Below are 23,718 nucleotides of genomic sequence, written 5' to 3'. Positions count from 1 at the left end.
TTGAATTACAGCCTACCTTCATGAACTCATTTTCATTTAATCATGTCTGTAAACAACCCATCTCCAGCTGGGCTTGGTGGTGGAATCCCAGTGCTCAGGAGACTGAGGCAGCAGGATCACAATTTCAAAGCCAGCCTCAGAAAATTAGCAAGACCCTGAACACTAGAGCAAAATTAGTGAGACCCTGTCTCTAGATAAATTATTTTAAAAAGGACTGGGATATGGCTCAGTTGGAAAGTACCCCTGTAGGCTCAATCCCTGGTATTTAAAAACAACAACAAAGAATTCTATCTCCAACATGGTTATGATACCATGGGTTACTGGTGATGAGTTCTGCTCCCTCACCTGTTCAAGTATAACATTAGAGAAGCACGCCAAGGTAAGCATATAAAGGAGGGTTTATTTAAAAAGGGGTAACATAGACTTCTCCCTGGCGGGAAAAGTGGGACATAACTAATATCCTGGTATCCCCAGAAGTGAAGGGGTTGTGCCTTTTCATATGCCCTGGCTTCCTTGGTTGTCCTTCTTCCTTTCCCCATCTCTCTCTTTCCTGAATACATGACTAGGCCCAGAAATTGCTTAGGTGGGATGGCCAAAAGGTGGAAAACAGGTGGGCTGGAGGGGCCAGGGAGGACTAATCCAGGCAGGAAGGGGATGCAGGACGAATTAATTAGCAACTTTTACAATTCCCTATAGAGAAGGACAATTCTTTTTTTTTTTTTTTTAATGCATTTTATCTACAGGGCAAATATCTTACTAAATTTAGTTTTACTTTTAATACTTTATTTCATGTCTTCCTATGAAATATATTTAAAACATCTATGCACAGTTTTAGAAGTAATGATGAAATGAACACTGCTCCGTTCAGTTGCGGAGAGGGGTGAACAAATGTTAGCTGCAAGGTGGGCTGAACACTTGACCCCCACCTGTCTGGTGCAATGGAAACCCACATCTGGCCCTTGCCTGGTCTGCCTGAGGCAGAAGATGACACCTTTAACAACTCCTGTATGAGCCAATCATTGTACACCAACAAGGCTGCTTGCAGACCCAAAGACCCTATTAGATTTTGGCTATAAAAACTCTCCCCTCTCCTCTTTCTCTCTTTCTTCACTCTTTCTTCTCAATCTCTCCTCTCTCTCTCTCTCTTGCTTTGCTCTCCCCCTCTCTTTCTCTCTCTCTCTTTCCCAGAGAAGGACAATTCTAGGACACATTACTTTAGCTACAGGTGGGAGCAGGGGCAGGATCTTGTTAAGGGTGGAGGAAGGATTCTGAAGGAATTAACATTTCAATTCCTTCATTCTCTGGATCAACCCTTGCCTGTCTAATTTTGACTTCTGGGAATTAAAACTTCAAAATGTGAATTTTGGAAAGACATAATTCAAACCACTATTGGGCTTTCAAAATTATGTTCTCATGCAAATATATATATATATATTTTTTTTTCACCCACCCTAAAAGACCAAACTCTCTTATCATTGATTCTAAATTCAAAATTTCACCTAAGTCAGACATGACTTAAGACTCAAGACATGATTTCTTCTGTGCCCAAACTGCTCTTTAGTTATGTATACCTGTGAAGCGAGACACGTCATCTACTTCCAAAGTACAATAGTGGCACAGGACAGGGATAGACATCCCCATCTGTAAAGGAGGAGCCTGAAAGAAGAAATGCACTAGAGGTCCAAAGAAAACCTGGAACCCAGCAGGAAAAATTCCACTAGATTCGAGGACTTAAGAAATACTTGTTTTGCACAGTGTTCTGTCTTTAGAGTAGTTTTAACATTTACAACTAAACCAACAATTCTACAAAATGCACATAAATGAGTTTAGTGCCTTCACTGTCAAATAATAATAAGAATTAAATGAGACATACCAAATAGTACGCTAACATTCAGCTGGTCTGGAAGTTTCCCGTTATACTTCTGTGATGCTTTCTACTTTTAGTAGAGCTGGCATTGCAAATAGGCTATAACTCATGTTGTATAGAAAATAGAAGGAAATTATATTAGTCTGCAAATTTAGACATTCAACCAGTTTGGGTTCTCATCCCTTTCTTTCCCTTCCCTTCTCTTTCTCTCTATACCCTAAATAAATAATAGAGAACCAAATCTTTACAACTCATTATGTACACATAAGCATGTTGAACCATAATAAGAGACAGTATTTGCTAAAACCCTGATTTTTACACATTTCAAAGTCCTTGAAACTTTGGACTGAAGAAGTTAAATAATCAGTCTTTTTTTTTTTTTCATTTTTCATTAGTGCATCATAGTTATATATACTATTTGAGAGGAAAAATGAGGAACCAGGAGACAGGCAAGCGAGAAATGAAAGATGTAGACCAGGCAGAGATATACACAAGAGTTTGTCAGAGCTGAAAAATAAAGGCACATCCCTCCATAGCTGGAGAGAAGCAAAACAGGCTTGGGGTTCGAAATTTTTATGGGGCAGGCTCAGGGATTAGAGCCCCGCAGGTTGAATGGGGGTGATTAAGGGTGAGGTTGGTATGAGGGAGTGGTGAGCCTTTCTCAGAAAGGCCCTTGGGCAGGAAAGCAAAATTTTTCTTAGAGGGCTGTCACTGTCACAATCCAGATGTTAAGCTAGGACCTTTTACAATTGAGGTTCATCATCAACCATACAATGAAACAATCCTGGAATACATTTAGTGTACTTCAGTCCCCAGGGCTTCCTCTTTCCCTCCTTTCCTTTCTGCCCCTGTTCCCTTTCCTCTACTGGTTTTCCTTCTATTTATTTATTATTTTCTTAAATAAAAATAGTGCTTTATAGATATGCATAAAGGTAAATTTTCACTATGATATATTCATATGTGTATTTAAGAATGATTGGCCTTTTAAAGACCATTTCGTCTTATTATTTTTAAGTTGCTCATAGACTCCTTAGAGCCTTTGACCACTTTTAAACTGATCACTTTGCATTGTCAAACATATTCAGGCTGTGTATGTCTGTACCTGGCTTTGGCTGTCCAGTTAAGAAGAGATCACAGAAGAAAAATCAAAACAGACGAATGTTAGGTCGGTTTGGGGTGGCTAAGGGAACAAAGCACCAAGCAATCCAGGTGGGAAAGAACAACCAATCAGGCATTGCACAACCACCTGTCAATCAGCGGAGTCTCCTGACCAATCCTGGAGGGACATGGATCTCAGCAAGGTCCCCTGACCAACTCCAGGAGGACAAGGGACTCTAAAAACCTCTCTTTCCTGTCCCAAGCCTTCTCTTCCAGCCCTAAGCCCAATACAATTCCAATCCAGCTGAGCCTGGGTAGGATTCTTTTAGACCTGCTCTGTTGTACTGGAGGGTCTCAACCTGGGAGTGAATCTCAATAAAGCCTCCTTCAGCTGCTTTTAATGGTGCTGACCTTACAAAGAAGACAGTTTAGTAAAGACCTATTTAGTTGCCATGGGGATCCAATTTAAAATAATGTCAAGTCAAAATAAATAAGTAAATAAAGGAAGTTAACTAACCGGCTTATCTAGATAAAAAGCACCAAAACAAATCTGATTGAATCTAGACTCAGAAATGTGGTCCGAGATGCTTCTTCCTGAGTTGTGAGTAATATTTTTAATCTCCATTTCCCATATCTGATATCCCTGCTTCTATTTGCATTTGTCTTTACCATCTTCTACGGCAGGACATTTTTGTCATGCTGTATGGCACGATGGAATCAATAATTTTAAGTTGACTTCTTTTTTGTTTGTTTGTTTTTAATTTTTTTGTTTTAGAACTAGGGGAAAAGTGCTAGTGAGAAATTTTATTTGTCCAAACCAATCATTTTAGCCAAAACACCTGGACTTCTAAGAGGGTCACTGAAAGGAAAGCAAGGAACCGGGAGACAGCCAAGGGAGAAATGAAAGGAGACCAGGCAGAGATACACACCAGAGTCTGCAAATTTAGACATTCAACCAGTTCTGACAAGTAAAGGCCAACTCTCCATAGATGTCCAGAGGCAACACAGGCTTGAGGTTAGAGAATTTTATGGGGGAGGCTCAGAAATTAGAGCCTGATGGCTCCTAAAGTGGGCAGTTAAGGGTAGGGTTTGTATTTGGGAGTGGTGTTATGCCCTTGAGCAGGAAAGAATGTGGGTGGTGAAGGGTTGGGTTGGTTTGAGAGTGTGGAGACCCTTTCTCAGAAAGGCCCTTGGGCAGGAAAGTGAAATTTTTCTTAAGATAGCCATCCAGATGCTAAGCAAGTACCTTACATTCACCTCTACCCAGGGCTGGGACAAAAATCCCAGCTACTGTGATCCAAATCCTACTGAGATAATGAGGCTAAGGGAAATACTCAGAGTTTTAACTTTCAAAAATTTGTTTTAAATTTTTAAATTTTATTTATTGTAACTAGTCACACATGACAGCAGAAGGCAATTCAATTCATATTACATAAATTATGCACAGTTTTTAATATCTTGTTGAAAACAAAATAGTCACGCCTTTTTGTGTTTTCATGTATGTACTTAGGGCAATGATGTCTACCTCATTCCACTGTCTTTCCTATTCCCATACCTCCTTCCCCACCCTCTCCTTGGCCCTATCTAAAGTTCATCTATTCCTCCCATGCTTCCCCTCAATCCCCATTATTAATCAGCATCCTTATATCAGAGAATACATTAGGCATTTGGTTTGGGGGGATTGGCTAACTTCACTTAGCATTGTATTTCTCCAACTCCATGCATTTACCTACAATGAAATGATTATATTCTCTTTTAATGTTGAGTAATATTCTAACTTTCAATTATTAAAAAAACGACCAAAGAGTGACAGAGAATACCACTGTGGCCACTGATAGAAAACAAAGCCACTCCTAGGAACAAAAGTAGTTACTCTGTGGTCTCCTAGTTCCCCAAGACTGGGTACTTCTGTTAGCAAGAAACAAAAGCAAAATGCCCTGTGTTAAACAATGAGCTATTAAGATGGTAATGACAAATGTTTTATCCTGACTCATAACTTCAAATATTTTCTTATCTAGTGAGATAAGAACAGACAGTCAGTGTAGATAGATGATCACTGGAGTCAGGAATAGGGGGCCTGGTTCAAAAGGAAATAGAATGCTAATACCTCCAGAACACTTCCCCCTCCTCCTCTCTGGTTGGCAAGGTCAACTGTCTCCAGGGAATTGTTTCCCCCAGCCAGGAGTTATTCATGAGTATTCCCTGGACATGTCCCTTCCTACCTTTTGGCCTCTTAGGTGGAAAGGGAGGACAAGGCATGAGAAGAATGAAAACCTGAAAACTACAAAATGGGTAAGACACCCCTACTCCCTGGGCACCAGCTTTGGATCCCCTTCTCTCTGGATGAGCCTCTCTCTCTTTCTCTTGCTCTCTTTGTTCTATTCTTCAGATAAAACTTCTTTTCTGCACTTGCCTAGGTGTTTCTTGGGTGTTTAAATCTTCAACTCTGGGGAAACAGGACCTGATCCTGATTTTCAAAACTAGTATCACTACTATTTATTCTTCTAAGCTTGTTTATGATGCCCTCATATTATATCGAATTTGTGAGTTTATTATGTTTTGTAGATTTGTCTCATTAAGGAAAGTTTCCTCAACCCTCATTAAGTACTGGTATAGAAATGGTACTTTGAAACTGTTCAGTGCAATTGCCCTCAGCAAGCATTAGAGAAACACTTTTAAAAAAATATAATAATTGAATCAAGCTGATAAATGCTCCAGGCTGACTTTTACTTTTTAGAGCTCAGGTCTGAAAGTTTGGAATATTGTATATGCCTTTCCTCAAACTGTGAATCCTAGGGTTAAAAATCTGATATCCTTTGTATTTTAATTTTCAGCTCTACCATAAAATCCATGACTTGGTAATTAAAAAAAATATATATATGGAAAGAAATTTGCCAAGTTTTGTTACCTTCTTTCCTTAACTACCTTTTGTGCAAAAGAAGTGACTCAAATGTTTCCTAACCACCTTTTTGCTCTAATATTGTATGATTCTATATTGGAATGTACAGCAAGTTCATAACTATTTTAGTCATTTAGAAATATACTTTTATTTCCAGACTTCATTAAAACCAACTTACAAGCTTCAGATTCAGAAAGCAGTTTTTATTCTTATGAAATTAAATACTTCATTCATTTAGAAAGGTTTTAGAAAACTATTTTAATTGATCAAAGGCTTCTTAGAGAGTCATTGTCAATATGCTTTAGGGTGAAAATTTATTTTAAAGGCGTGAGGACTACTGTGGTTTCTTTCATTAACTGCACTAAAAGTCTTTATAATTGTACCATTGAAACATCTAAGCCTAATTTGAAATAGCATATTTATATTGCTGATTTGACTTACCAAACCTGAAAAATATTTCAGAATTGTAAATTTAGAATTTTAAAAATTACTTAATATGGATTAGACAGAAGTTAAGGGGTACCTTGGACAGAAGACTTAGAGAATAAATATTCAGTGGCCTGGTGAGACTCAGTTTCTCATCTGAATAATGGCAACACTTTTACTTTTGTATGGTCACAATAAGGATGTCATATAATAGTAATATAATCGTTATGTATTATATATTAGAATATCACATAGTTTATTGTGTTTCATTAATATATTATTTTAAAACACTTAGTTTCTGGCTTATGGTAAGACAATCATGTAGTGTCCTTCTTTCTTTTTTTATAATTTAGCTGAATGAGCTTGAACAATTAGTTGACATAGGCCCTATTCATAGTTAGGGAGGACATTAAGTGCATAGGACTGTCTTGACCTGTAGAGGCCTTTCTATTTTATCCATATTCTGTAGTATGAAAATAAAATGAGTTCTGGTTAAAAAACAATGAATGCATTTTCCCCATAAACTAAGATGATTTTGTTTTTCTGCCGCCAATCTTGAAACTCCTGTGAGGTTTGAACTTTTCTAATTTTCACCATAATTTTAAGTGTTGGTTCATGACAAAATGTGGTCCCTAATTATTTCTAAGACTACCTATAATGACATAGTGCTATGGACTATCCCCCAAAAGCTCATGTGTCAGAAGCCTGGTTCCCAATGCAGCAAGGTTCAGAGGTGATACTTTTAGGTAATAAGCAGACCATGGGGGCTCTGACCTCATCAGCAGATTGATTCACTTAGGAAAACAGGAAAGTGCTTCAACAGGGATTTAGGATTCCAACTGGTTCTTGTGAAAGGAGCAAGTTTATTACCATTAGGAATGATGAAAGGCTAACCTTGGTAAGAAGAAAATATTAAAACATAAACAAAACAAAAGTCTGGTGCAGTGGTGACCAATCAAGCTGATTGGCCTAATTAGTGCTAATGTAAATATAAGAGAATATTCTGAGAAATGCATTTCCATAGACAGACAATATTTCTTCAGAGAAATTTCACTGCTATAGTTTTGGAGCTGAACACGTAGAAAATTTGTGTTACTTATGTGGCCATGTAAACTCTCAGCCCTTGGTCACATCTATATTAATCACTAGACCCTTTACCATTGAGTTCAACAAGGGTCTCAAATCCTTTCCATGTGGCATTACAAGTATCATTGTCAATCAATCAGAGCTGACAGTTGAAACAAAACCTAAAAGTACATTGGACATGAATTACAAAATCTAAGCTCAAATCTTACCTCTGTCACTGCTTATTTTGTCTTTGGTCAGTCAGAACCTTTCTAAACTACATTTTTTTTTTTTTTTCCTTTGGTAATGTGAAAATAGTGATTTGTTGGTTTTTTTCAAAAATTTGTTCTTAACACCAAATAAATTGTTAAAAGTGGTTTCTTTTGGTAAATATACAAAATTTTCAGGCAAATTTAAGGAAATGTTCTTTTTTATATTTTCATTAAATAAGAGAATTATTAATCATATATTCTTTCCATATATAGTGAAGGGTTTTTTTTTTAAATTTTGTTCATACATTTTTTTCAAGTAATTTCTGCACTTAAATACCAATATTACAATAATTGGTCTTAATCTTTTCTAGTTTCTTAGAAGGTTTTTTTTATATATATATATGTATTGGTAACCTGTAAGGGTATATTTAGATTTATATACATAGTTTAATTTTTTCCTAGCACTAATCTGCATATATGTGTTTGAATCCACTTTTCCACCACTGTGACCAAAAGACCCAACAAGAACAATTTAGAGGAGGAAAAGTTTATTTGGGCATTATAGTTTCAGAGGTCTCAGTGAAGAGACAGCCAACTCCTTTGCTCTGGATATGCAATATATTTGTCTGTCATGTTTGTCATTCCATTTACCTAATAAAATATTTTATTTGAGTGATAATGATCTATCATCACTAAATATTTCTGTGTAGGACACAAAATTTGCTTTTGTATGTGGGGTCCTTTATAGAATAAAGGTAAATCAAACAATTGACAAGAAGCATATGATTCAGACAAGAATACCAAAATGAACAAAGGTAAAAAGAAACAACCTACTCAGAATTCTTGACTAGTCTAGAAATTATGGGTGGAAGTTAATATGCATCTTATCAGTAGAAACTCTGGACAGGATGATGGTCCTAGCTTCAACTTATATCTAAAGAGTTTCAAGTAATTATGAAAAGAAATCGCATAAAAGTATGTCAAAGGAGCCATCACTAGTAAAAAGAAGATTAAAATAAACAAACAAAATATAATTAATGTGAAGGAAAGAACACATTGAGTAAAGCAGATAAATTGGAACCAAACTTGAGCCAAACATTACTAACAAGCCTTTCTTGCATTTCAATATATTGATGATTGCAAAACTTTTTGTTGCTTTTTCTCAATATTTCCTTTCATCTGCTACCCTATGTTATTTAAACTAGCACATTATCTTTCTTCTGTCTGCATCAAACCTGGGTGAACATTAGGCCAAATGGACTGTTGGATATCTACCCAATGTCATTTTTGGTCATATCTTCACTGAACATGAAGAAACAGGAGAGTGATAGACATATCAACTTGAGAAAAATGTTCTGCCATTTCAGGTGAATAAAGCCAGTTAATTCTATTCTGTATTTCTTAACTAATTTATTCAACATAATTAATCTGCAACCCTATTTAGTCTTTTCTCTAGAGAAACTATGCCTAGATTTATAAAATTCATGCCCACAAGCAATAAGAACACTCTTACATATGTTTGAAGAGTCCCTATGGAGAAGAATTTTTGAAAGATTCTTTGAATCAAATGTAGATTCCATTTGTTTTTGGTTTTATTCCAGAATTTGAATCTGTCTCTGAGGGCTTACATACTCCAGAGGCATGCATCTAGAATGGATCAAATATTGTTTGTAAATTAAGGATTTTATGGAGAGATTTCAAGACATCTAAGCATAATATTTTTAATTTATGAGAACGGAACATTTGATTCACATTCAGGGAGGTAGATATTTGGTTGGGTGGTCAAATTTATTCATTCACTTAAAAAATCATCACAAATATGTTGACTTATAGAGTGTTCTGGAATTTAACTTTTTTGGTAGTTCTACTACATTTTGCTCTGTGACTTTAGATAGTGGCTTAAATTCTCTGTTATTTAACTTTCCATCTATTAAATGGTGACATTAATAGTGATTGGTTTCTGCTTGTAGTTTGGATTTAGGATGTGTTAATTGTTTCATATAATGCTGGCACATAAAAGAGCTTGCTAAGACTAATAGTGAAAATTGTGATGCTAGTGAAAGTGGGAATGCTGGAGATGTTACACTTCAATTTGTGTGATATAAAGAAACTTCCATTTCCTTAAGGCATAGCTTTCCTATGATAGCATATTATTATGTGTGCACACATAGATCTATTCATATGTGAGTGTGTAAGCCAGTAGCATTAGATGGACACTCTGTTGGCTGCACATCTTTATATCTGCTCTTCTATATCCAGCATCAAGAAGAATGTCCACAGCAGAGTCCATGTTCAGTAAATAATTTTTTAATTGGATAAATGCATTATTATCACATTTGCTGTGTTTTAAAATTTCTCCATGCCGCTGCTTTGTGTTCTTGGGAATAGAAGAGGAGATGTTTAAAATTAAAATTTCCCCACTCATCACTATGTAATCCTTTTTACTTATCCCAAAGGTATTAGTGAGAACCTGACGAAATGAGATTTTTCTAGAACATAAATAATACCTTTGATTTTCATTCACATTAGGTATCATTTACAAAATTTTGAATCATTTCAAAGAATGAAATTTATTTTCTAATTTGTATACATCATAAAAGTTAAGGATAGCATTTCTGTGTTTAAAATTTTTTTAAAAAATTAGATTCTTAATCTAATATTAAACTTATTATCTAGTTAAATGTCTTACCCTAACAATTTTTTTGTATTTAACCATTGTATAATACTTATTATTTAGCCTAATTTTTTCTTATTTCCAAAATATCTCTTTCTTTATCTGTCCAAGTATAGACATATACGGACTGTATATATTAAAAAAAAAAACCATCAAAGATCACCAGAATTTTCTGCTTGATAACCCAATTCTAAGTACCTTCAAGTCTCAAGCAGTATTGAGTTTTAGAGTGTGTATTTTGCTGCCCACCTTTCTGATCATCTGTTCTTTCAGTGTGGAGGAGTTGAGTTTTATTGCATAGATCTGTTCTACCATCTTTCTATAGCATAATGGTAAAGAAACAATAGACCAATAACCCTGAGTAACATAAACACAAAAATCCATAATAGAATACTGGCAAACTATAAACAAAAATCATAAGAAGGGAATACATCATAATCAAGTAGAGTTTATCCCAGACATACAATGTCGTTTTAACACATTCAATCAGTAAGTGTAATTCACCACATAAATAAAGTTGAGGTCAAGAATCAAGAATCATAAAATCACCTCAGTACATGCAGAGAAAACTTTTGAAAAAATCCAGCACCACTCACATTAAAAATGCAGGAGAATTCGGGAGTGGTGGTACATACCTGTAAACTCAATGGCTTGGGAGTCTGAAGCAAGAGGGTCACTAGTTCAAAGCCAGTCTCAGCAACTTAAAGAGCAAGTTAGTGAGACCTTGTCTCAAAATTAAAAGGATGGGGATGTGGCTCAATGTTTAAGTACCCCTGGGTTCAATCTTTAATGCCAATAAATAAATAAATAAAAGGAGAAGCTAGAAATAAAAAGAATACTTCCTCAACATTATAAAGGTTGTATACAATAAATCCAAGGTGAATACCCTACTAAAAGGAGCAAAAATGCAAGCATTTCTGTTAAAACTAGAAACAAATGAAGGATGTTCACTCTCACCTTGGACATCCTTCTATTTAATGTACTCCTTGAAATTAGCCAGAGCAAGCAAGAAAAAAATGAAATTAAAGGGATAAAAATAGGAAAAGAAGTAGTCAAATTGTCTCTTTTTGCTTTGTTATTTTTTAATTGGTTGTTCAAAACATTACAAAGCTCTTGACATATCATATTTCATACATTAGATTCAAGTGGGTTATGAACTCCCATTTTTACCCCAAATACAGATTGCAGAATCACATCGGTTACACATCCACATTTTTACATAGTGCCATATTAGTAACTGTTGTATTCTGCTACCTTTCCTATCCTCTACTATCCCCCCTCCCCTCCCCCCCATCTTCTCTCTCTACCCCATCTACTGTAATTCATTTCTCTCCTTGTTACACAAAATTACACATAAGAGGTTGTGAGGGGAATGGGAAAAAAACAAGGAGAGAAATCTTTTTGCTTTGTGACATGATCCTAAATCTAGAAAACCTAAAAAAACTCTATAAGACTTCTAGAGCTGATAAAACCATTCAGAAAGTAGCAAGATACAAGACAAATATACATTCATCAATCACTTGCCTGTACTCCTGTCAGTCATGAGTCTGCCAACAAAGAAACTGGGAAAACTATCCTTTTTACAATAGCCTCAAAAATAAAAATAAAATAAAATACTTGGAAATAAATCTAACAAAGGAGGTGAAAACTTCAACAATGGAAACTATAGAACATTGAAGAAAGAAACCTTGAAGATGAAAGACCTTCTATGATCTTGGATAGGTTCAATCTTCAATTTTTATCAGATTCACTTCAATCTTCATCAAAATACCAGTGACATACTTCACAGAAGTAGAAAAAAAATAGTCCTAAAATTCATTTGTAAGAATAAAATACCCAAATTAGCCAAAGCAACACTGGGCAGGAAAAATGATATTGTAGGCATCCCATTACCTGATCTAAAATTATGCTACTGAGCTATTGTAACAAAAACAGCATGGTATTTGTATGAAAACACAGTTATGAAAACCAGTGGAACAGAAAACAACAACAACAACAGGAGACAATCCACACAGATACAGGCATCTGATACTTAACAAAGATGCTAAGAATAAGTGTTGAAGAAAAGACACCGTTTTTAATTAGTGATGCTAGAAAACTGGATATCCAGATATAGAAGAATGAATCTAGACTTCTGTCCCGCAATCTGAACAAAAGTCGACTCAAACAATTAGGTGATAAACTTTGCAACTGCTAGAAGGCTCAACACTACAATATTTGGTACAGGCACTAACTTCCTTAAAAACCGTAGTACTTAATATAAAACTGGGAATCAATAAGTTGGATGGCATTAAGTTTAATTTTCCTTCTGCACAGCAAAGGAAAGAGCCTTCAAAAATGGGAGAAAAAAATCATTGACAGCTTTTCCTCCAACAGGGACTAATATCTAGAATATATAAAGAACTCAAGAAACTTGATACCAAAACAAAAGACAACAGCACAACAACAAATAACCCAAGCAGTAAATGGAGAAAAGAACTAAATAGACATTTCTCAAAAGGAGTAATACAGTTGTTCAATGAGTATGTGAAAACAAATTCAACATCTCTATCAATCAGGGAAATGCAAATCAAATCTACACTTGAATTTTATCTCTCTCAATGAGAATGGCAATTGTCAAGAATACAACAAATAGTAAATGCTGGTGAGGATGTTGGGGGAAATGTGCACTTCTACATGGTTGGTGGGACTGCAAATTAGTACCAAAATTTGGGAAAGCATTGTGGAATTTCCTGCAAAAGCTAGGATGTGTGACCCTATTATTCCACTCCTGGGTATTTATGCATAAGAACTAAAATCATCATAATTAAATGATATAGGAACTTCAATGTTATACCTGAGGAATTCTCAATGACCAATTTATGGAACTAGCCTATGTGCTTTCCAACAGATGGATGAATAAGAAAATGTGGCATAAAAACACAATAGAGTATTACTCTGTCATAAAGAAGAATAAAATCATGGCATTTACTGGTAAGTGCATGGAACTGGAGAACATCACGCTAAGTAAAATAAACCAGAATTTGAAAGTCAAGGGCCATTTTTTTTTTTCTCATACGTAGAATTTAAATCAAAATAAGGGGAGAAATTGGGATTGGATTGCTTGAAAATACAAAGGAGAACAGTGGAGTAGAGGAACTGGATAGATGGGGAGAGAGGACAGACAGAAAAAGGAAGGAGCTAAAGAAGGAAATTGATCAAATTATGCTACATATGTATATATAAATACACTCCAGTGAGAATCACCTTTATGTATGTCTATGAAGGACCAACTTATAAAACAATAAGTAGAATGAAAACTTACAGAGTACAGGAAAGGGAACCAGAAGAGAGAGGGAGAGAAAGAGGACATACTAGGGACTGAAATGGAGCAAATAAATATATTCTTTGCATATATGCTTATGTCAAAATAAGTTTCAATATTATATATGACTATACGGCATTAATACAAATATTTAAAGATAATTTCATTAAAGCATATTTTACTAATATCTAAAACATGGACAAAATTTTCAACATCAAGGAAATTGTAAATACAATTATATTTCTACTATGGAAAACAATGAAATAATTAAAATAAAATAAACTATATTTTTAAAAAATCACCAAGAAAAATCTCGTTTCCGTCAGGTCTCAACATGCTTGCTTCTTGGAGTCTCTAGACAAAGGCCATTTTTATTAGTCTCATCAGGGTATCTGGACTGAATGGTTTGGTTCTTTGTCACAGTGGGGGCAGGATTGGAAACCAGTCTGCTGGTGACCAAGATTCATATCTATAAAGGTAAACAGCACTTCCATTTGCCAGTAGGGGACAAGCCTAATTATACTCTCAGCTGTGTCACTCATGGGGCCATTCCTACCACAATCTGGCTCTCTGCATCCTTTCCTGGAGTTCTCTACCATGGAGATGAAACTTTCCAGTCTCTCTTGCTTCAGCTCATGCTGACTTGACTCATTAACTGATTCCAGCTGTTCTTCCATAGCAACAGACAATTTCACATCTGCAGGGCCATTTGGATCTCAGATGCGAGTGGCAAAGATCACTGCTTGACTATGTTTTGCAATTTCAGGTTGTAGTTAGAATTGAAAAGTTTTGTAGTTAGAAATGAAAAGTTTTGATTACCTTATATTCTAACTATAATGCTGAATTTCAACAAGTCTGTCTTTCGGTGGCATGAAAGTTAGACTCTACAATTTGAGATCCACACGAAAATATGCAGATTGCACATGGAGACAAGCAACAAAAATCAAAGTCTTAAAAGTATCAATTTTCTAAGATATACCATTAACTAAGAATGAAATATAAGAATGTTGAATTTCCACTAATGAGTTACATGACCCTAACAAGTTAACTAGAATGTCAACATTTTGAATTTATTTATAAAATGAGGTAGAATTAGATGTTCTCTAATGATATTTTGGCTCCTAATTTTATGATATTACTACATTTATTAAATAGGAAATCAAAATAACAGCATATCATAATTATGTGAAAATGGAGTTTTCATTATAAAGCACAAAGTATATTATAAGTGGAAAAGACAGTTTCATAGGTTCAAGAAAAACTATATCTTATACAAAAAAAGCCAAACCAAAGTGATCAATCAAGAAATAGGAAGTAAAGCCTGAAAGTAATAACAATGAGATGTGATATTTATAATCTATTAATTTACAAAATAAAAGTGAAATGCAAAAGTGGTGGGGCAGGAAGAAAAAGAGATTGGTTTGACAGACTCAAAATTCTGTTCGGTCTCTATTGACCTCTACTTGAAAATTAACAGGCATATGATTTTATCACGGGTGAATTTTTTTTTTTTCCTCAAGCTAAGTGGCATCCCTTTGGACCAATTCATTCATCAAAAAATTATTTTTTTAAAAAAGAACTCTTTCTGAACTCAAAAAATTAGACAATAAGAGAACAAACAACCCAATCAACAAATGGGCCAAGGACCTGAACAGACACTTCTCAGAGGAGGACATACAATCAATCAACAAGTACATGAAAAAATGCTCACCATCTCTAGCTGTCAGAGAAATGCAAATCAAAACCACCCTAAGATACCATCTCACTCCAGTTAGATTGGCAGCCATTATGAAGTCAAACAACAACAAGTGCTGGCGAGGATGTGGGGAAAAGGGTACACTTGTACATTGCTGGTGGGACTGCAAATTGGTGCAGCCAATTTGGAAAGCAGTATGGAGATTTCTTGGAAAGCTGGGAATGGAGCCACCATTTGACCCAGCTATTCCCCTTCTCGGTCTATTCCCTAAAGACCTAAAAAGAGCATGCTACAGGGACACTGCTACATCTATGTTCATAGCAGCACAATTCACAATAGCAAGACTGTGGAACCAACCTAGATGCCCTTCAATAGATGAATGGATAAAAAAATGTGGCATTTATACACAATGGAGTATTACTCTGCATTAAAAAATGACAAAATCATAGAATTTACAGGGAAATGGATGGCATTAGAGCAGATTATGCTAAGTGAAGCTAGCCAATCCCTAAAAAACAAATGCCAAATGTCTTCTTTGATATAAGGAGAGTAACTAAGAACAGAGTAGGGTCAAAGAGCATGAAAAGAAGATTAACATTAAACAGGGATGAGAGGTGGGAGGGAAAGGGAGAGAGAAGGGAAATTGCATGGAAATGGAAGGAGACCCTCAGAGTTATACAAAAGTACATACAGTAGGAAGTGAGGGGAAAGGGAAAAATAATACAAGGGGGACAAATGAATGTCAGTAGAGGGGGCAGAGAGAGAAGAGGGGAGGGGAGGGGAGGGGAGGGGGGATAGTAGAGGATAGGAAAGGCAGCAGAACACAACAGACACTAGTATGGCAATATGTAAATCAATGGATGTGTAACTGATGTGATTCTGCAATCTGTATATGGGGTAAAAATGGGAGCTCATATCCCACTTGAATCAAAGTGTGAAATATGATATATCAAGAACTATGTAATGTTTTGAACAACCAACAATAAAAAATTAAAAAGAAAAAAGAAAAAAGAACTCTTTCTGTATCTTCTGTTGAAAAATATTTTTTTAAAAGATGACAAATATTCTTTTTTTAATTTTAATTTTAATTTTTAAAAAATTTTTGGTACCAGTAGTTAAACCTACGGTCGATCAACCACTGAATCATATCCACAGCACTTTTTTTTTTTTTAAAGAGAGAGAGAGAGAGAGAGAGAGAGAGAGAGAGAGAGAATTTTTTTAATATTTATTTATTTTTTAGTTTTCGGCAGACACAACATCTTTGTTTGTTTGTTTGTTTGTTTTTTAGAGAGAGAGAGAATTTTAATATTTATTTTTTTTTTAGTTTTTGGCGGACACAACATCTTTGTATGTGGTGCAGAGGATCGAACCCAGGCCACACGCATGCCAGGCGAGCACGCTGCGGCTTGAGCCACATCCCCAGCCCCAGCACTTTTTAATTATTTATTTTTTTAGGTAGAGATAGAATCTCACTAAGCTGTATAGGGCCTTGCTACATTGCTGAGGCTGGTTTGAACTTGTGATCCCCCTGCCTCAGCCTCCTGAACCGCTGGAATTACAGGTTTGCACTACCAGCCTGGCAGATGACAGATGTTCTTGGAGGGGAAAAAAAAAAAAAAATACTGTGCTCTCTTTGAATTCTAGGTATAAGTAGTTTTGTCTCATTTAATTCAAGTTTGGGTCTTCCCTTCTTCCTTCTTTCCTTCTCTGTAGTAATCAAAAGGTGAAAATAAACTAAAAAAAAAAAAAAAAAGTTGTGGCCATATATTGTACTTGTGTGCCATTTCCTCTTATTTAATTTTTCTTCTGAAAATACTAGATATGTTTGAATGGAGGATAAAGTCTGAAAATACAACTATATGTGTGAACAAAAGATGAGAAAGTATATAAGATACCACATACATTTTGGAATATATTTTAAACCCCTGAAGACATTAAAGAAGACAATTAACACATATTAAATACTAGAAAAAGGATAGAAAATATAAGATCTAATTGGACTCAAGATGTTCTTTTAGTTTTTCACACTCCCATTTAATTTTTCTCACTCCAATTATTAAAAAAAAACAAACCTGACTTTACTAATAAGTAAAATTCCACTAAAAGGAAATGTACACCAAAAATAAATTTTAATAAAGTATACCATTGACACAAACATACACAAGTACGTACATGGATGGTGTGATAAGGAAAACCTTGGTAAATTATGAATAACTAATTCACACTTAACACTGGTAAATTATATACATAATTTATATTTGTTAAATTTCTGTTAGAATCAAGTTTCTGATTTAAAAATATTCTACTTCAGAAATGATTTTCTGACTTCAGACATCTTTTAACTAATTTTGCTTAAAATATCACCACAGTTCACATTTATTAATATAGTATTGATCATTTGAAGTCATTAGCAACTTATTCTTTTTGGGAGGAGGGGGTGGTTACTGGGGATTGAACTCAGGGAGCCACATCCCCGACCCTATTTTGTATTTTATTTGGAGAGAAGGTCTCACTGAGTATTTAGTGCCTCATCATTGCTGGGGGTGGCTTTGAACTCATGATCTTCCTGCCTCAGCCTTACTAGTCATTGGGATTACAGGTGTGAGCCACCTTACCCAGCTACCAATTTATCTTAATGCATTCTTTCTTAACATATTCAATCCCAACATAACCACTAACACTGACAATGTACTTTAGAGATTACCAAGCTGTAACATTTATTTAATATCATTTGATTCTCATAATCATTTTAGATACATTCTTTCTTTTATTTGTCTCCAGGTAAGAAAACTGACACTGTAAAAGACTGAATAACTTGCTGGAGATCATGTGGCTCTGGGTTAAAATCATATTTTTGACTCTTCTTTTTACTATAACAAGTTAGTATTTATCTGGCATAAATGGTTAAATGAAGCTTACGGTATAATTTGAGATAATTAGTTTATTGATTGGTTTTTATTGACTCATTCATTGACTTCCTCAGTAAACGTTGAGCACTTACCCTGTGTTAGCCTGTGCTAGAAGCATAGATACATTGACAAGGTTATATCAAGACTATTGCTTTATAGACTTGAATATAAACAATTAGGTGGTTTCAGGGAAAATACTAAATGTTTTTCAGAGTATAAGATATGTGGCTCTATGGTGACAGAAAGAAATGAATGTCTGATTGTGAAGTGACACTGGGCTTAACAAGAAGGGTAACACTTGAAAAGCATCTGGGAAAAGTAAGGAACTCGGACACACGAAGAACCAGGAATAAGGGTTTCAGGGCAGAGGGAAGAACATGCTCAAAAGCAACTTGACTTTTAGTTAGTTTTGTTAATTTTTACTTTTTCAATTTTTAGATTTTATTTTATTTTATTTTATTATTATTTTTTTTTACCAAGGATTGGAACCCTGGGGATTTCAACCACTGAACACATCCCAAGCCTGTTTTTAATTTTGTATTTTGAGACAGGGTCTTGCTAAGTTGCTTAGGGTCCTCACTAAGTTGCTGTGGCTGGCCTGAAGATCTCTCCTGCTTCAGGCTAGGGAGATGATGGGATTACAAGTGTGTGCCATGTGCCTAGCTATGAATGTTTTTATAAAAGGTATTTTCAATTAAAAATTGTTGTATAATCACTTTTTCATTTCTAATATTACAGTTGAGGAAACTGAGAAGCAAAATGGTTAGGTAATTTACCAAGTTAATGTATCAACTAAAAAAGCAAAAGAATGACTGAAAGCAGTTTGCTTCCCAAACCTTTGCTCTCTATATCTGTTTGTGTTCTGTTTCTAGATATGATCTTACGGTGAGTGCTATCCATGAATTTATTTGTTTTTAAAAATGCTAATCAATTTCTTCACACAGAAAAATATTTAATTAGAAATTATATTTATGCCACTGGGTACAATGGTGCATGCCTATAATGGCTAGAGTCTCAGGAGGCTGAGGCAGGAGAATTGCAAGGTCAAGGTCTGCCTCAGCAATTTAATGAGACACTGTCTCAAAACAAAAATAAAATAAAATAAAAAATTCTAGAGATTTAGCTCAATGAGTGTGGAGCACCTCAGGGTTCAATCCCCAGTACCACCCAGAAACAACTATATTTACCAAGTTTACCTTCATGTTTTACAAATTTATCCTCTTCAAATCTTTAGTAGTTCATAATATGCACAGTTAAAAATGTTAGCTAACACAAATAATAAAAATAAATGCTGGTGAGGATGGGGAGAAAAGGTACACACATACATTATTGTTGGAAAAGCAAATTAGTACAACCGTTCTGGAAAATAGTATAAAGATTTCTCAAAAATTATGAATGCAAACACCACACCACCCTGTTATTCCACTTCTCAGTATTTATCCAAAAGAACTAAAATCAGCATGCTATAAGCAATATAGCCACATCAATATTTATAGGAGGGCAATTTACAATAACCAAGTTGTGGAACAAGTCCAGGTGCCTTTGAACAGATGAATGAATAAAGAAGATGTGGTACAGGCATGTAACTAATTAAAACAAATAAAAAAAATTTAAAAAAAGAAGATGTGGTATATATACACAATGGGGTTTTACTTGGCCATAAAGAAGAATGAAATGATGACATTTATTGGTAATTGGATGGAACTGGAGAACATCATGGTAAGTGAAAAAAGTCAGATTCAGAAAGTCAAGGGTCAAATACTTTCTCTCATATTAGGAAGCTAGGCCAAATGAGAGGGTGGGAAAATGGGGGTGATGGATCCCCTGAAAATAGAAGGCAGATTGGTGGAGTCAAGAAAGGGTAGTGAGAGGGAGGGAGGAAGGATGTGAAAAGGGAGGAACTGCAGAATGAAATTGACCAATTAACATTATGTAAATAGCATTAAATTTCATTTTTATGTGTATCTATAAAGCACTAATTTAAAAAATGTAAATAAGTAGAAGGAAAACCTTTAGAGTAGAGGAAGAGATAAGGGAGAAGGTTAAAGAGAGGGAAAGGAAGTATTTGAGACTGAAGTGGACCAAATTATATTCCTTGTATATATGATTTTGTCAAAATGAACCCCAATATTGTATATAACTATAAAGCACTAATAGAAACATAAAATCACTCCAATTATATTAGCCGAATAAAACTGTTGTTTCACTAAAAGAAAATAGGTTATTATTTAAACATGACAACCTCCAAAAAATGGAAATGATAATACCTGATCAAGTGAACATCTATAATTATTGGCTAATTATAATCTTTTTACCACAGTCTTTACTATTTCAGTATTTCTTGACTTTGTGAAGCATACTGTCCTAAGTTAAAAAAAAATAAAGTAATGGAGCAACATGAAAGAAATGGAAATAGCATTCACGTTTCCTTGCAACTAAAGAAGTCTAAAGCTAAATAGATTTATTCATGGAACACATTTATTTGGAAGTGAGCTATTGATGGAACACACATTCATTGTTTTATTAGACACAGTGGTAGAGGTAACCTGGTTCTGTGGTCAGGAGCAAAAGTTCTCTTATTAATAGGTCCTACAGAGCTTGCGTTTTCACTGAGAGCTTAGTCTTTCTGATGATTCTGTGAGCTTTCTAATAATCTTCTATGAATCCTTTCCTGGTAATGTAGATTGAATGATTTCTGTGTTTTTCAACTCAGATAATCAAAATGCTTAGTGAAGATCCAAATAAAAGCATAATATAAAGCACTTAATGCAACTGATGCTCAAAATATCCACTCAGTTGAACTTCTACAACTGTCTTGTAATAACTTCTGACAATTCTACTACTTTATAACTCAGTTTATGCATTTTTCTAACCATCCTTGAAGTATTCTCTTAATTTATGTTTGCCTCATATATTCTACAATTAAATTTTTGATAAACATTGAGTATTTTTTAAAATAAAAAATTTTGAAATACTTCAGTGATAAGAATTTTTCATCCTTATTATCTTATCCTCATTTTATTCTATACTTTCTTCAACTTTGTGTAGTTTTTAATGCTACATATTAAAGATCTACTTGAAAATAATTCCTCCAAGGTAACAAATTATAAGTAATGTTTTAAAGAACAACAACATGTATATGAGCTGATTCCGGGTAATTGATAAACAGCCTTCAAAATACTGATGTGGCTGGGCAAAGTGGAGATTGCCTATAATTCTAGCAGCTCCAAATTCTGAGGCAGGATAGAGAGTTCAAAGCCAGCCTCAGCAACTCAGTGAGACCCTGTCTCTAAAAAAAAAAATACAAAAAAGGGCTGGGGTTATGACTTAGTGGTTAAGCACCTCTGGTGTCAATCCTCAGTACCAAGAAATGAAAAGAAAAATACTGATGTGTTAGCCTGTGAACAATTACTTATATAATCCAGGGGATTTTTAACTTGACAAGCACAAAATGTTTTCATATTGTGATAGTAGGAGCAAATGTGACTCCATTTTTTTTTATGACTTCATCCTGTAAAACAACCATGCCAAGTAGAAGAGTCATGACTGGGGCAAAATTTCTTTTCCTTTTGCTATATAAACCTTTAAGAACACAAAACTACTTAATGGGGTATTGTTTCTGTAACTAGGGTAACGGGGCTCTGTTTCTGTAACTGGGGTGACTGGGCTAACTGTGATTGGTTAGGCTTCCCTCCGCTTGACTGCACTGTGCCGCTTCTGTAACCTGGCTTGCTTGCATTGGCTAGACCCCTGGAACATCCCTTTTGCGGTTTTCAGGCTTATAAGGAGTGCCCTTGCAATTGTTCAGGGCTGATCAGGGGAACAGCTTTATGTTCTGGTCAGCTGCCACCTGTGTGCTTCAATAAAGGCTTGATTCCATTATACATGAGTGGTCTGGAAGTCAGTTTATGAAACCCCAGGACGAAGCTTTAACTATAACAATATATTTAGTTGTTTGTTTTTTTTCCTTAGAAAACAGCTCTACATTAAAAACACAGAAGATTATCAGACTCCTGGAAATGTTCTATAAAAACAATGGAAATTTTTATCAGAAAAAGATTACCAATTAAGAACTTACCAAATAAGTTCACACGAATAGTCAAAGGTGGTTGGTTTACATTCAGTCATCTCAGAGAAAAATTACATTAAAGGAAAGTCTTGACCTCAGAAGCTGTGTAGTACAGCATGTAGGAGGAGAGAAACTGAAGAACTGAGGTCCAGAAAAGCTATATGATCTCCACAGGGTACCTTTGTGTAGTCTTCTTCCACAGGTGGTTAGAGTTTGGGCCAAGACATTGGGCTTAGGTTTGTGGATCCAAGAATTCATTATATAAATTAAAACACTTATGAAATATTACTTAGCTATCTAACATGCTAGCTAAGACTCTGAAGATTGGATAGTTTTGGAGAAATGCTAAATAATTACTTGGAATATATAAAAATTATTTGGAATTATATATGTTTATGATATAAATATGTATATACACACATACACATATATTATAAAAATTATATATATATGTAAAATTCCTAGGGCTTTTACCATTCTTTTTCTCAACTCTTTAGGGAAACAAGTAGAGTTTCAACGTGCCATTTTTTTTTAACAGTAATATGAGGAACAGTGCTCAGAAGCCTTAATAGCAAATAAATACTTCAAAAATATTTCTTAAATATGAGCTCTGTGCCTTAGCAATGTGTAAGGCAGTGAGAGTTGAGATGAAGGAAACCAGAGCAAATAAACAAACATAAGACTATTTGTTATCTTTAGGAAGTTTACTGAAATTGCTCGAAAATGTTAAAATTCTTTCTTCTGATCCGCCTCCTAAGAATCTCAGTGCTAATCTATATGACAATCTCTTTGATTAGAACAATGCTTTTGTTGGTGTTTCCAGTAGGTATCTGGGACATTGTTCTTCCCATGTGACATGTTCCCTCCAGGAGCATGTTTTATGCTGTATGAACCCATTCTTCTAGCTTGAACTGATACTACCTGGAGTGGATACCTTAAATGAGGGCTGACAATTGACAAGTCAGCACTAAGATAAGTCTCTTGTATGTGGGCCTTCCTGAAAAGTGAATTCAGGCTAATGATATTTTTACTATAGTGAATATGAACCGGGAAGCTTAACACAATGAGTAAAAATCAAAGCTTAAAAGTCCTGAAAGGATTTCAAGGAGCAGTAGGCATAATGTAATGTGTAATGTGAAGCTGTGAGAAAAAGATGGTGATACTTATTAGAAAATACAACAAACTTTCAATGAGATGTCACTAGAGAAAGACCAAATAGATAAGAGGACAAGATAGAAAAAAGTCCTATTATTTACATTTAGCTCAAATCCCAATAACTCCAGGTAGTGTCAATGTGAATTTTTATAGTAATTATTATTCTATCCAACATTTAAGGTATCTTGAAAAAAAAATCCCTGTTCCTGTTAACATAAACACAATTAAATTGGTACTGTGAGTTTTCTAGACCTTTTATCACATATGGAATCTCATCATTATTTCTAGCTTTCATAATGAGAAAACAGGCAAATGGAGTCTAGCTGAGTATATAAAATATGCTT

The sequence above is a fragment of the Marmota flaviventris genome, chromosome 9 (genome assembly GCF_047511675.1).
Source record: "Marmota flaviventris isolate mMarFla1 chromosome 9, mMarFla1.hap1, whole genome shotgun sequence".
Classification (NCBI taxonomy): domain Eukaryota; kingdom Metazoa; phylum Chordata; class Mammalia; order Rodentia; family Sciuridae; genus Marmota; species Marmota flaviventris.
Note: the sequence above shows the minus strand (reverse complement) of the source record.